The 14,115-nt window shown below is 41.5% G+C and overlaps 1 long non-coding RNA gene across 1 annotated transcript; it reads left to right on the forward strand.

The window, feature by feature from the left end:
* Positions 1–3,584: 3,584 nt before the first annotated feature.
* Positions 3,585–12,040, forward strand: LOC116554040. The gene is made up of 3 exons (XR_004270024.1): positions 3,585–3,812; positions 8,309–8,314; positions 11,989–12,040. It is a non-coding gene; the product is annotated as an uncharacterized LOC116554040 (long non-coding RNA).
* The last annotated feature ends 2,075 nt before the right edge of the window (positions 12,041–14,115 follow it).

A 14,115-nucleotide genomic window follows, 5' to 3' on the forward strand; every position in this document is an offset into this window, starting at 1 on the left:
TTCTTTTTTTTTTTTTTTTTTTTTTTTTTTTTTTTTTTTTTTGCCTTGTATTGATTTCACTTATACCAAAGTGTTTGAAAGTATGAAATGTATTGCTTCTGGGCTATATAAGGCTACTTCATGAAAAGACTGCTTTGTAATATTTCACTTTGTTTTATTATAAATTCAAATTATCCAAATATTTTCCTAATACTACATGGGAATGCTGATTTTCTTCTTTTGTTATGTAGTAGAAACATTTTGCATTGTTTACATAGTTCTCATGGAACATGGAAATTTTTGAAAGTGATATATGATACACATTTTTTGTGTATATATCCTAATTAGCGTGAATAAAACAGTAACATTAATGAATTTTTTTTTTAAAGCCGCAAACTTCTGTATTTCTCTTCTCTTCCTTAAAAGTATCCTGATGAGTTCAATGTTTATTCCCCTTTCATTGTGAGTATCTGCTTATGTGTCAATACATAACATTAGCATTGGCTCCTAATGGTAGAATTAGAACAGAATTGTAGAGCTGTAATTGACTCTAGACAACATATATTTCAGCCACCTCATTTGACAGTTGAGGCCAGGACACCAAATGCCTTCCCCAGACTGGGTAGTGGCAGATCTGTGATGGAATATGGTTTTCTTGATTCCCTTTCAGCCTTTGTTTCTCTTTGGACTACTACTTTTTAGTTAATTTTCACTTAACTTCCCAATGCTGATGAAATAAAGAAAAATTAGTGTTATTTATATATATTTTAATAAAATCCAGTTTGATTTTTCAACTTCAAAACTTTCTGGTTTTGTGTCATTCAGCCTGTCTTCTGAGTAATGGGCAGAGAAGGACCAGGATTCATAGAAGCAGCATGTGGCAGCTGAGTGGCAGCAGTCTTCTCCTTTCATTTTAATACTTAAGGAAACAGAAAATAGAATTTTTGGGTGACTCTGCCTGTGGACATGTACATACTACATATATGTACACACACATGTATGTACATATACACATATGTATGTACATACATATATACACACACATATGTATGTATTACTATTCAGTCTCTTAAAAACCAAAAAACAGTAGGTTCCCTTGGGGCAGAGTCTATGTGTATGAACATATTGTTCACTGTTGTAACCACCATGCAGGATTTCAGTCTATAAACTAGGTGAGAGTCCAACTGCTGAGTGAAGCTTGCCTTCCACCTCTGCTTAGGAGAAACTCATCCCCTGACAACCTCCCCTCCCAGTCCCTAATCTGGTTTAATGCCCTCCTTTTCCCAGATAAAGAAAGTCATGTCTCTAGTTATTCCAAAAGTGTTTCATGTGTAGAGTTGGGCACAAAAATTAAGAAGTGCTAGCATCTGAAATCAAAGGTCAAAGAGTGGTCATAGTACTAATGAGGACACTCAGGCCTCGTCTACTATGTCAGCGTGCTATATGACAAGAGGAACCTGCTTTCCAAATCTGTTGGACACGTGTGCTTCTTGAATCCAACCAGATAAGCATGTTTTCTCAAAAGCACAGTATGATTATAAAACAAGGAAACTGCACAGATTAGAGTGGTTTTTGAGGTAAGTATGTTATCGGAAAGGTATGATCTATATAGAGCCTTGAATATGAAAAGGAGGAGATGCCACTGTCTTGGCAGGGATGGTCATGTATTTGAAATACTAGCTCACAACATTTTGTCTCATGATAGGAGTACTGAAGATTATCCCAGAAAACCTAGGATGATTGGTATTTATAGTACCATTGTTTCAGGTTTTTATGACTTGAGCCATCTAACTATCTTAATGCTGTACTTTAGTGTTTACCAAGCAATTTTCTGGTGGAAACTTGATTGCCCATGTAAATTTTGCCATTGGGAAGAGGGCAAATTGAACTTAGACACTGAGTGTTTTGGTGTTCCTCCAAGTTATAGTTCTCATTGTAACTTAATATGTTGGCATTCTGGCTTAGTTAGAGTCATTTTCCCAGGTCTGGGTCCTCAGAGGAGAGTAGATAGAACTCTGTTCCTCTGTGAGGTGGGGTGCTGATGTTGTGTTCCTGCTGTTGACAGTCTCCCTGCAGTGTGCGGGATGGGCTCTCAGCTAACCTGTCTTTGTGACATGTCTATAATACAGTCTTGTACTGCCGTTTCACCTCCTAATTGAGCTTACCAAAACTTAATAGCGTAATAAAGAGCTCTGGTGTTCACCTACTTTTATTTGTGTCCAAAGTCTATTTAGCTATGAATCCTTGTGCAAGATCTTTCCCCCAACCTCTCATCAAAGCGTTTTTGTTTTGTTTTTGCTCAGTTTTCTCTATCATGAAATTCCTCAGCCTCATAGAAGAGTTGTGAGGATTAATGAAAATATGAATAAAATATCTATCATGGTGCTCAGCACACAGTAGGCACTTAGAATGTTAGCTAATTATTACTACTGTGGTTTTTTTTACCATGAGCGCTTGAGTCTGGGGAAGTCCCAGGCCTTCATTCCAGGTCACCACCCCTTCCTATCCTCCCTGGGGAGAGCTTTGGCCAGGTTTCTTGTGGTTGAGCCCTGCCAGGGAGAGCACCTTGGAGGCCTCTGAAATGCCTGCAGAGGTGCGAGGCGTGCAAGTGTGCAGGAGGCACAGTCATTGGAAAGAGGGGAGGAGCTGTGGAACAGGTGGGCTGGGTAGCTGCCCCCGGACTTGCATGTAATGCTTGCTTCGTGTAAGTCAGGGGGCTCTTACACAGCAGTTTTGGATAACTTGTTTGTGCTTTGATTCTCTACTTTAAACTCATTTTGGGATAAGGAACAAGAAAACACATTTTTTTTTTCTTCTTAAATTCTGCTCTCTTTTCTCCCTGATACTGTTTTCTGCTTAAAAACAGCAGCTCTTGCAGATTTTCCAAATGTATTGGTCCCACAGAACACTGATGATAATGTCACGTTGTTTATACCAGTGGGAGCTGGGGAAATAATGCTGGCTCTTTGTTTAATACTTTTTTCAGCTTCAGATCAAGCGAAATGAATTTCGTATATTTCAGTATATGAAATTGTATGATGACATATAAAACAGGAGTTATCCATTGTGATAGCTTAATATTATCTACAATATTAAACATGTGGCTGGGCGCGGTGGCTCACGTCTATATTCCTAGCACTTTGGGAGGCCGAGGCAGGTGGATCGCCTGATGTCGGGAGTTCAAGACCAGCCTGACCAACATGGAGAAACCCCGTCTCTACTAAAAATACAAAATTAGCCTGGCATGGTGGTGCATGCCTATATCCCAGGTACTCAGGAGGCTGAGGCAGGAGAATCACTTGAACCTGGAAGACGAAGGTTGCGGTGACCTGAGATCACACCATTGCATTCCAGCCTGGGCAACAAGAGCAAAACTCTGTCTCAAAAAAAAAAAAAAAAAAAAAGTATGCCTCCAGACTCGCTGAAATATGTGAAATTGTATGACACATAAAACAGGCCAGGGGTTACTGAGGACACATCCATGAGATCCTGGGCCATGCTACGTATTTGTTAGTGGATGTGCCACAGTTCAGGTTCATGGACAGGTGGGATTGGTGTATTTGGGATAACCCACCTTGTTTTTCTTTCATTTCTTGTATTAAATAGTTTTTAAAAGACCTAACTATGGAATTTTCACAAATATTCAAAAGTATGGAGAATGGTACAATGAATCCCCATGTGCCCTTTTCCCAGCTTCAGTGGTGGTGTCAGTGATATGATTGGCTCTGTGTCCCCACCTAAATCTCATCTTGAATTGTAATCCCCACATGTCAGGGGGAGGGCCCTGTGGGAAGTGATTGGATCATGGAGGCCGTTTCCCCCATGCTGTACTGGTGATAGAGAGTTCTCACAAGATCTGATGGTTTTAAAAGTGGCAGTTTTCCTTGCATTCTTCTCTCCTGCCACCTTGTGAAGAAGCTTGCTTCCCCTTTGCCTTTCGCCATGATTGTAAGTCTCCTGAGGTCTCCCCAGCCATGCAGAACTGTGAGTCAGTTGAACCTCTTTTGTTTATAAATTACCCAGTCTCAGGTAGAACCTTGATAGCGGTGTGAAAACGGACTAATACAGTCAGGGATCTAAAAGGTAAAGAGATATGGCCAGGTGAAGATGGAGAAAGGACAGTGTATTCCAGACCTGTGGAAGATAACGAGGTGGGAAAAAGCATCACAACTTGGGCAACTGAAGAAATTAGGTTGTTAAGCATGAAATGTAGAGAGAGCTATATGAATGTGAGTGTGATTTTCATTAAATGATTTTTAAAGAAAGGATTTCTCGTGGTGGTTTTATTTTTGCAGCCACTTAGTAGCATTTACTCTCATTGAAAGGAGCACAGTTTGGAGTATTGGAAAGTGCTTGCTACCAGCTGAGATGCATTACTCTGATGCCTCTCAACACCTGTGCCCAGCTGTGTCTTTGAGGCCTATGTGCTCACCTTTTCAGGGTATATTTACTAGTCAGGAGTTGTAAAACTATTTTGAAGAGCACTTCTGACCCCAGAGCAACTTCAAGTGAAGGAGGCTGTTGTAGTTCCCTGGCTGTTACCTCCTGGAAGACAGCTGGGGCGGAGAACTAATTCGTTTGGAGTGCTGACTGTGTCTTAGGCGCCATACGAGCTGTAGCTCTTGCCTGTAATCTTCACAGAGGCGATTGAGGGAGTTGTCATCCTCATTGTTTTACAGAGGAGAGAACCCAGGCACTTAGAAGCTAGTCATCTGGCACAAGGCCAGTTAATGGCAGGTCAGAATAAAGAAAAGCTGTGCTTGTGTCTCAAAGGGAAACCGCTACTATAGAAAGATGTATTTTCAAATACTTGCAAATTGCCTGTCTCTTTTTGCAAACACTTACGCAGTCAAAGCCCATTTAACTTTTTCTTTTTTTTTTTTTTAATGTGGGAGTAAAGACCTTGTATTAATGAAGATTCCCAAATCATTCTAAACAGCATAAAGGCCAGGCACGCTGGCTCATGCCTGTAATCCCAACCCTTTGGGAGGATGAGGTGGGAGGATCACTTGAGGCCAGGCGTTTAATACGAACATGGGCAACATAGCAAGACCCTGTCTACAAAAAATAAAAAAGCAAAATTAGCTGGGTGGTGGCTTGTGCCTTAGTCATAGCTAAGGAGGTCGAGGCTCTAGTGAGCTGTGATCGCGCCACTGCACTCCAGCCTGAGTGACAGAGCGAGACTCTTGTCTCTTCAAAAAAATTAATAAACAGGATCCAGATATTTGTATAACTACCCTTTGAACTGAAAAGGGAGGAATACATGCAAGATGATCTATTTATCTTGAAAAAAGAGCGTGGAAAGTGTTGACCTAGGCTGTTTGTCACCGAGTTTCTTAGTGGTTACTGCTGGCCTTCTTGTCCTTGGGTTGACCCCCTTCCAACCTCATTTCATTCTCTGGTTTTCCTTTAGCCCGGATGATGCCCACATGAGACCCACAACTGCAGTCCGTCTGGAAACCTCTGCCCTTTGGCCCATCCTTAAAAGCCTTCCTGTCTCCCCTGAACCATAGGATGGGAGGAGCTGATTTCCTGTGTTCAGAATTCCCTGTCCTTCCCTGCCTTCCTCCAGCCTTTCTCCCAGCCGGACTTGCCTTCTGCTCCCTCTTCGTGAACCAAGCTAGGTTATTCATTCCACTCTTTTGTCTCAAAGGACGTTAAAAGGGAGGCACACCCAGACTTCCCAGAGCAAGCATATTAGAGTGCTTCCTCTCCCTTTCCTGGCACCTGCAGCCCGCTTCTGCAGCCCATGCTGTCCTCAGCCTTGCAGCCCCCTTCCTCAACAAAATGGGAACCGTGGAATTGCAGAGCACATTGCAGCACAGCTGGGCCACGTGAACATCCAATAAGCTGAGGAAAGGGTGTGAATGACGGCTTCACCCTCTGTTTCCTGGTTCCCACAGCATGCCATGTTAGCTGAGAGAGGAGATTCCAGTAAGCAGCCAGTGACGTAAGGAGAGGCACTTGTCCAAAATGTGCAGACATCTTGTGAGGTGGTTTTGCTAGGGCAGGAAGTACACATTTGCTCAAGGACTTCGGATTTAGTGCTCTTTTTTTCATTGAAATAAAATATTGGAAAGCTTTTCCCTGTGGAAAAATTTAAAGCTTCCCCTCAAATCATTATCTTGTGTCAGAACACTTAATTTGGTTTCTTTAATTAATACTCATGATCGTTTTTACTAGATAGACTTTCTGGATAGCATCCAGAAATTCTTAGTGTGAAGTATGCCTTTTCTTTCATTCTCATTAGAACTTTGGCAGTGCCTTGAAGTCTCCTTCTAGCTTGTTTTCTTCCATGTGAATCTGAGAGAGAAAGAGATTTTATTTCATTCAGTGTTGGGGTGGCATCTCTCTTCAGAGCCTCATATTTGGAATAGGCAGTTGTAATGCAGGGTTGCGATTTTTCTTTTTTTTTTTTTGAGATGAAATCTCTCTCTGTCACCAAGGCTGGAGTACTGTGGCATGATCTCAGCTCACTGCAACCTCTGCCTCCCAGATTCAAGCATTCCTCTTGTCTCAGCCTCCTGAGTAGCTGGGACTACAGGTGCCCACTGCCACACCCAGCTAATTTTTTTATTTTTAGTAGAGACAGGCTTTTACTATGTTGGTCAGGCTGGTCTTGAACTCCTGACCTCAGGTGATCCGCCCCCGTTGGCCTCCCAAAGTGCTGGGATTACAGGTGTGAGCCACCACGCCCAGCCGAGATTTTTCTTTTTTGAGGCAGTCTTGCTCTGTCACCCAGGCTGGAGTACAATGGTACAATCTCAGCTCACTGCAACCTCTGCCTCTCGGGTTCAAGCAATTCTCATACCTCAGTCTCACAGTAGCTGGGACTACAGGTACGCGCCACCACCCCCAGCTACTTTTTTGTATTTTTAGTAGAGATGAGGTTTCATCATGTTGGCCAGGCTGGTCTCAAACTCCTGACCTCAGGTTATCTGCTTGCCTCGGCCTCCAAAGTGTTGGGATTACAGGCATGAGCCACCGTGCTGGGCTGAGATTTTTTTTCTTGATGCTGTGTCTCATTTAACACTACCTTTCATCTGACTTTTGTAAAAATTCATTTTCTGATACCACTTTTCATTTTCTAATACATTTTAGAATCTAGCCAGATACTCCTACATTTTTGCCCGTTTTTCAAATCAGTTTTGTTAATATCCAAATCTTCCATGACTGTGACATTGGATGACTGTGTATGACTGTCTCCCTCTGCCATCACTTTTTATTGCCTGGGTCCTATGCAGTTTTACCCTCTATATAATGAGGATAATTTTGTTAGGTGACAATAATAGTCTGTTAACCTCAACTGTTGTCAAATATAATGAGTTTTCTATTGATTTTGAGACTCAATAAGAAAAAAATTTAAGTCTTCTTTAGAAGAAACATGTTAAAATTAAGGTTTCAGAATCCTTAGGGATCTCTGTAGTCGAACACGTGCTGCTTATGTGTGAAGAATTCAGTCTGATGGCTGGGGTTTTAGAGACATATCTGTCACCACTTTCTTTGCTGCTGAGAGGAGAACGTCAACATTCTGCTCCGTGGCATATCTAAAAGTTCTGGAAAGCATTCTTGAATTGCAGGAGGGATCATGGGGAGTCAACTGGAACTAAATTCTCTTTTGCCAAGATCCAAAAAGAAATGAACATTTAAAAAGTTTTTATGTTATAGATGTTTAAATTTGCACAGTATTAATTCCAACCATCTTGAAGGTGGTCACCTTTTATTTTTATGTTGAGAGTTAAGTCTCCCATTTTTTTTTTTTAGCTGTGGAAGAAATTGCTGTACAGATTTTCTTATGGTGAACATTTGGCAACTTAAAAACATGAAAAGGACATAGGCAATTCAGTAGGGAAAAAAAAAAACCCAGTTAAAGATGATGTTTATCCTCATTACTTGTCTCAAAAATATAAAATTTAAAAAGAGGTGTCTTCTTTTTAACTGCTCATATTAGCAAATAAGAGATAGGCTCACAAGCTCATGCATTGCTAATGGGAGTATCAATTGGTACTTCTTTTCTAGAAAATGCTGTAATACATATCAAGAGCCTTAAATGATCTATATCTTTTAATCCAATAATTGAACTTTCAGAAGTAGAGTCTTTAAAAAATAACGGACAGGAAAGGGCACGGTGGCTCATGCCTGTAATCCCAGCACTTTGGGAGGCTGAGGCAGGTGGATCACTTGAGGTCAGGAGTTCGAGACCAGCCTGGTGAACATGGTGAAACCCCATCTCTACTAAAAATACAAAAATTAGCTGGGTATGATGTTGTGCACCTGTAATTCCAGCTACTAGAGAGGCTGAGGCAGGAGAATTGCTTGAACCCGGGAGGTGGAGGTTGCAGTGAGCTGAGATCACACCTCTGTACTCCAGCCTGGGTAACAGAGTGAGACTCTGTCTCGAAAAAAAAAAAAGGACAAAAATTTATATATGCTGATTATTCATCATGGGAAGTTTATAGAGTGGAAACCTGGAAACAAATGTTCACTGTGGTTAAAATAAGATGGTTAGTTTGGGAAGAAGTTGGAGGAAAGGCGGGAGGATGCCTTGAAATGTCACAGATTTCTAGTTCTGGTCACAGATGTCTTATCAGACAATAAAAACCCATGGACACATCAATGCGAAGCTGTTTATTTCTGTAACTAGAAAAACAACTCAAATGCAATACTGTTATTAGCAACTTGGCAGCACCATCTGTATAAAGTTAGCACAGCAGACAGAGGCAGAGTGCTGCCTGAAATAACAGAGTGGTCACTTGTATGTAACAGTCTAGTCCGGGAGAACAGTGGCCATGCAGACATGTATAGCCTGAACTGTGGCTGGAGTGAAGACTCAGGAATCCGCCAACTAGTCCCAGGCAATCTGAGAAGGGAGGGGGTGTGATTGTGGTTGTAGATAATGACAAAACCAGAACTAGGGTCCCAGATTCCTGAGTCCAGGTCCATTCACGTCCACCCAGAGCTTCGTATGTCATGTTCACGTTTGTGGCACAAAAGTGGCACAGGCACATTTTATACATAAGGAAACGGATTTAAAAAGTTGACTTGTTCAAGATCACAAAATGATTAAATGGTGGAATTGTGGTCAGAGTAGAGAAGGCAAAAATTTAAAAATGAGATAAAAATCAAAATTTTTACTTATTTTGTTTTTTTACTAATGTTCTCCCAAAGTTTGGAAAAAAATCTCTGAGTGTATTGATCAAGATTCTGTTTCTAGTGGATTTGGAAGGGAGAGGAGTATGTGATTATCTAAATAAGATGATCTCGGCTGGGCACAGTGGCTCACGCCTATAATCCCAGTACCTTGAGAGGCTGAGGTGGGAGGATTGTGTGAGCCCAGGAGTTTGAGACCAGCAATACCGGGAGATCCCATCTCTACAAAATGTTTTTTTAATTAGCTGGGCATAGTGATGTGTGCCAGTGGTCCCAGCTCCTCAGGAGGCTGAGGTGGGAGGATTGCTTGAGCCTAGGAGATCAAGGCTGCAGTGAGCCATGATTGCACTACCACACTCCCACCTGGGTGGCAAAGCAAGACCCTGTCTAGAAAAAAAAAAAAAGACCTTGTTCTTCCTTTCTGGATGTGTCTCCCACAGCATTCCAACCTTGCCTTTTTTTGATCATCACTGTTAACATGTCACTGGGGGCCTGGGACAGCTGTTTCTTCACTGCAGTGGGTTTTTGTGTATGTGGTTTTTTCTTTTTTCTTTTGGAAGGGAGTCTTGCTCTGTCGCTCAGGCTGGAGTGCAGTGGCATGATCTTGGCTCACTGCAACCTCTGCCTCCCAGGTTCAAGCGATTCTCCTGCCTCAGCCTCCCGAGTAGCTGGGATTAGAGGCATCTGCCACCACGCTTAGCTAATTTTTGTATTTTTAGTAGAAACGGGGTTTCACCATGTTGGCCAGGCTGGTATCGAACTCCTGATCTCAGGTGATCCGCCCGCCTCGTCCTCCCGAAGTGCTGGGATTATAGGTGTAGGCCACTGCACCCAGCCTGTGTGTGTGTTTGTTTTTAGATGGAGTCTGTTTCTGTTGCCCAGGCTGGAGTGCAGTGGTGCGACCTCTGGTCACTGCCACCTCTGCCTCCTGGGTTCAAGAGATTCTCACGCTTCAGCCTCCTGAGTAGCTGGGACTACAGGTGTGCACCACCATATCTGGCTAATTTTTATGTTTTTAGTAGAGACAACATTTCACATGTTGCCAGGCTGGTCTCAAACTCCTGACCTCAAGTGATGCACCTGCCTTAGCTTCCCAAAGTGCTGGGATTACAGGTGTGAGCCACCATGTCTGGCTGCACTGCAGTGGTTTTTATTTTTATTTTTTATTTAATTTTAATTTTAATTTTTTTGAGATGGAGCCTTGCTCTGTTGTCCAGGCTGGAGTGCAGTGGTGCGATCTTGGCTCACTGCAACCTCCACCTCCCGGGTTCTTGCAATTCTCCTGCGTCAGCCTCCCGAGTAGCTGGGACTACAAGCACGTACTGCCATGCCTGGCTAATTTTTTGTATTTTAGTAGAGATGGAGGTTTCACATGTTGCCCAGGCTGGTCTCGAACTCCTGAGTTCAGGCAATATACCTGCCTCGGGCTCCCAAAGTTCTGGGATTACAGGCTTGAGCCACCGCACCCGGCCACTGCAGTGGTTTTTATACACAGCTTATTTTTTTTTCTTTCTATTGGCTGGTGCTTTCCACCTGTTCAGCACTCCTGACTTGGTGCTCTGTGCAGGTCCCACGTTCACATTTGAGGGAGCAGCTACGTGGTAAATAAGGGTGGCTATATTATCTGATGCAAAATACAGAGCCTTTAACTTTAGAAGCTTGAGTCATAGATCTACAAGAACTTTAAAAGCATTTTAAGGCTGGTTCATGCCTGTAATCCTGGCACTTTAGGAAGTTGAGGGGGGTGGATTGCTTGAGCTCAGGAGTTTGAGACCAACCTGGGCAACATAGTGAGACCCTGTCTCTATCAAAAAACAAAAAAATAGCTGGGTGTGGTGGTGCATGCCTGGCTCCTAGATACTTGGGAGCTGAGGTGGGAGGATTGCTTGCTTGAGCCTGGGAGGTCAGGGCTGCAGTGAGCCATGATCACACTGCACTCCAGCCTGGCTAAGACAGCAACACCCTGTCTCAAAAAAAAAAAAAAAAAAAAAAAAGGATAATTTTTAATAGTTACGAATTATTTCTTTTCTTGGATTATGCTTCCACTTTGCAGATGTCTTTAATGGACTTTACTTCATTTCTTCATTTGACCTTCATGCTTATTGAGGGAAGAAGGCAGGACAGGGATGATGATGTCCATCATTTTATTTTCATTTTTTAAATTTATTTTTAAATTGACAAATACTGTATCTATGTTGTACGACATGATGTTTTGAAATGTATACATTGTGGGATGGCCAAATCAACCTAATTAACATATGTATCACTTCATGTACTTAGATGACCTTCGTCTTCCTAGAAGGGTGAGCTGAGGGCCCCAGAAGTGATGTGACTTGTTCAGAGTGACTCAGGCTTGGGTGACGCTGGGACTTGGCTTGTATCTTTCTACTCTGGGTCCAGGCCTTTTCTGTGACACTGTTTTGCTTCTCTATAGAAATAGATTATTGGTAACTGATAGACCTTAAGATGAATGAATAGGAAATAGCTTTTGGCACTGTGTTGGATTAGAAAATTTGGAAAATGCAAAAAAGCATAAATGAAAAATTAAAAATCACATATATTCTACTCTCACCCTTTTGCATTTTCCTTATAAAAATTTGTTCCACATTATAATGTTTGGAACTAGATTGTGAATTTTTTTTCATGTTATAAAGAAAATCTTCTATAAAATCAATTTGTTACTTAACCAAGCCCCTGTTATTTGATTTTTGGATTGTGTTCATGGTGTGGTTTGGTTATGTTTCCACCCAAGTCTCATCTTGAATTGTAGTTCCCATAATCCCCATGTGTGGTGGGAGGGATCCAGTGGGAGGTAATTTAATAATGGGGGCGGTTACTCTCATGCTGTTCTCACAATAGTGAGTTCTCCATGAGATCTGATGGTTTTATAAAGGGTTTCTCCCCTTTGCTCGACACTTCTCTTTACTGCTGCCATGTGAAGAAGAATGTATTTGCTTCCCCTTCTGCCATGATTGCAAGTTTCCTGAAGCCTCCCCAGCCATCCTGAACTGTGAGTCAATTAAAACTCTTTCCTTTATAAATTACCCAGTCCCAGGTATGTCTTCATTAGCAGTGTGAGAATGGACTAAAACAGTCCAGTTTTCCAATTATTTGTGTATGTAATGTGTGTGTCTGTCTGTATCTCTGTGTATGGATAGAAAGATAGATATGTTGATAGATCCACCTTTGGGTGAACCTCTTTTCAGAGAAAGCTTTGTGAATATCTGATTTAGGTTTCAAATTCAGTTTACACTGCGCATTTAAGATTTCTCTGAGATCAAGTAAAATGGGAAGTTGCCAAGGAAATGAGGTTATCTTCACTTGACTCTGAGTCTTCATTTACCCTCTTTGAAGGCTCATCACCTTCAAGATTCTGTTCCCTGAATGGCAGTGTTGGTATCCACCAGATCTGTATGATAAATTTAGATTTAGATTTAAACCTCAGCTACTTAGCTAGGTAGTAAAGTGACTTTTCTGTTATTCAACTAAAAATTAATTTTACTAAAGAACCAAATGAGAGAGAGAGAGAGAGAGTGTTATGGAAAGTGAATTCTGGGAGACAGTCCATTGAACACAGTGGCCATTTAATACATTTCCCAGGGCTCTCAAGTCTGACTCAACTAGAAGGAGAGAGTTTACCAAAAGGTAGTAGTTTGTGTCTGAATCCTGGGTTGACCAGTGAATGCTATTTAAGTGTGACTTGCACATATAGTTATGTAATATATAGCTTTTCTGGAAAGGACTAATATTTTGGAAAGTTTTGAATTATCTCATTTATATGTGATTTGTATTATATTTATTTGTTTTCATTCAGATGCTTGTGTCTTTAGTATTTGATTTGATCTATATAGCTAGTATTAGCAATATTTTAAATCCTTTTTGCAGTATCAGTGACATTTTGTTAATTTACTTTTATTGTAAAATGAAATTTGCCCCTGAACATGCACCTTTACTTTCAGAAAATCTAATTATTAGCTGTAGGTATTATTTCTCCACAAATCTGTTTAGCTCCTCTAATTTACCTTCCTCAAGCTTTTAAATCCAAATTAGGCATATGAGAGGAGAAGGGAGAGATCAGAATAGTCCATCCCGTGTTTTGTCTTGCCAAGAAATCTTGTCTTCTAGATTATAACTGTTTCCTTGTTGGCTTCCCCCCCCCCCATCCAATTTTTAGTACCCAACTTACCACATTTTCAATTACAATGCCATGAGGGGGATTTGAACTTTCAATAATGGTGGACAGCGTATTGTACACCAGCCCTCCCACTGAAAACAACTACAAAATATAATGTATATAAGAATCTGTTTGATGGTAGCAGAGCCTCCCAAGGAAGTGAGGACATGAGGGGTCACCATCTCAGAGAGAAAGGACGCACAGCAAAGTCAGTGTGGCATTTGATGCCACTTCTCCCCTTGAGGTTACTGCCAAAGCAGAAAGTAGTAAATGAAAGGCTGGGAAGGTGAGAGGAGGGCCTCTGGCACTCATAGGATGGAGGAGACAAAGCTATATTTAAAGCACACCAAGTAGGCAGAGCTCTTGTATGTACTTTGGGTCTATCCCTTCAGAAGGGGATGAGCCAGAAGTAGAGAAACCCTCACAAAGGCAAGCCCACATTTAAATCAGCTTAATCATTGATATTATTAGAGTGATCTACCCCTTTTTGAACTGATTTCCAGGAGCAAAACAGATGCTTTTGAGAGGAAGGTAACATCACCCAGAGCTTCAGATTCCTTCTATAGTTTGTCATATACAGGGTTTAATCTACATGACCGAAAAACATGTGAAGAAACAATAAAAACAGATCTACAGTATATCCAGACATTGGAGGTATTAGACACAGACTTTAAGGTAACTGATTAATATCAAGACATTAGATCACAGTTTCGCGAGTTCTAGTAAAGAACTGGAGACAAAAAGGAACTGGATGGAAATTCTAGAACTCAGAACAACAGATCTTGAGGGTTCAATGGTGGGCTTCACAGCAG

The sequence above is a fragment of the Sapajus apella genome, unplaced genomic scaffold, assembly GCF_009761245.1.
Source record: "Sapajus apella isolate SASKATOON/1434 unplaced genomic scaffold, GSC_monkey_1.0 scaffold13, whole genome shotgun sequence".
In the NCBI taxonomy this organism is placed as follows: Eukaryota; Metazoa; Chordata; class Mammalia; order Primates; family Cebidae; genus Sapajus; species Sapajus apella.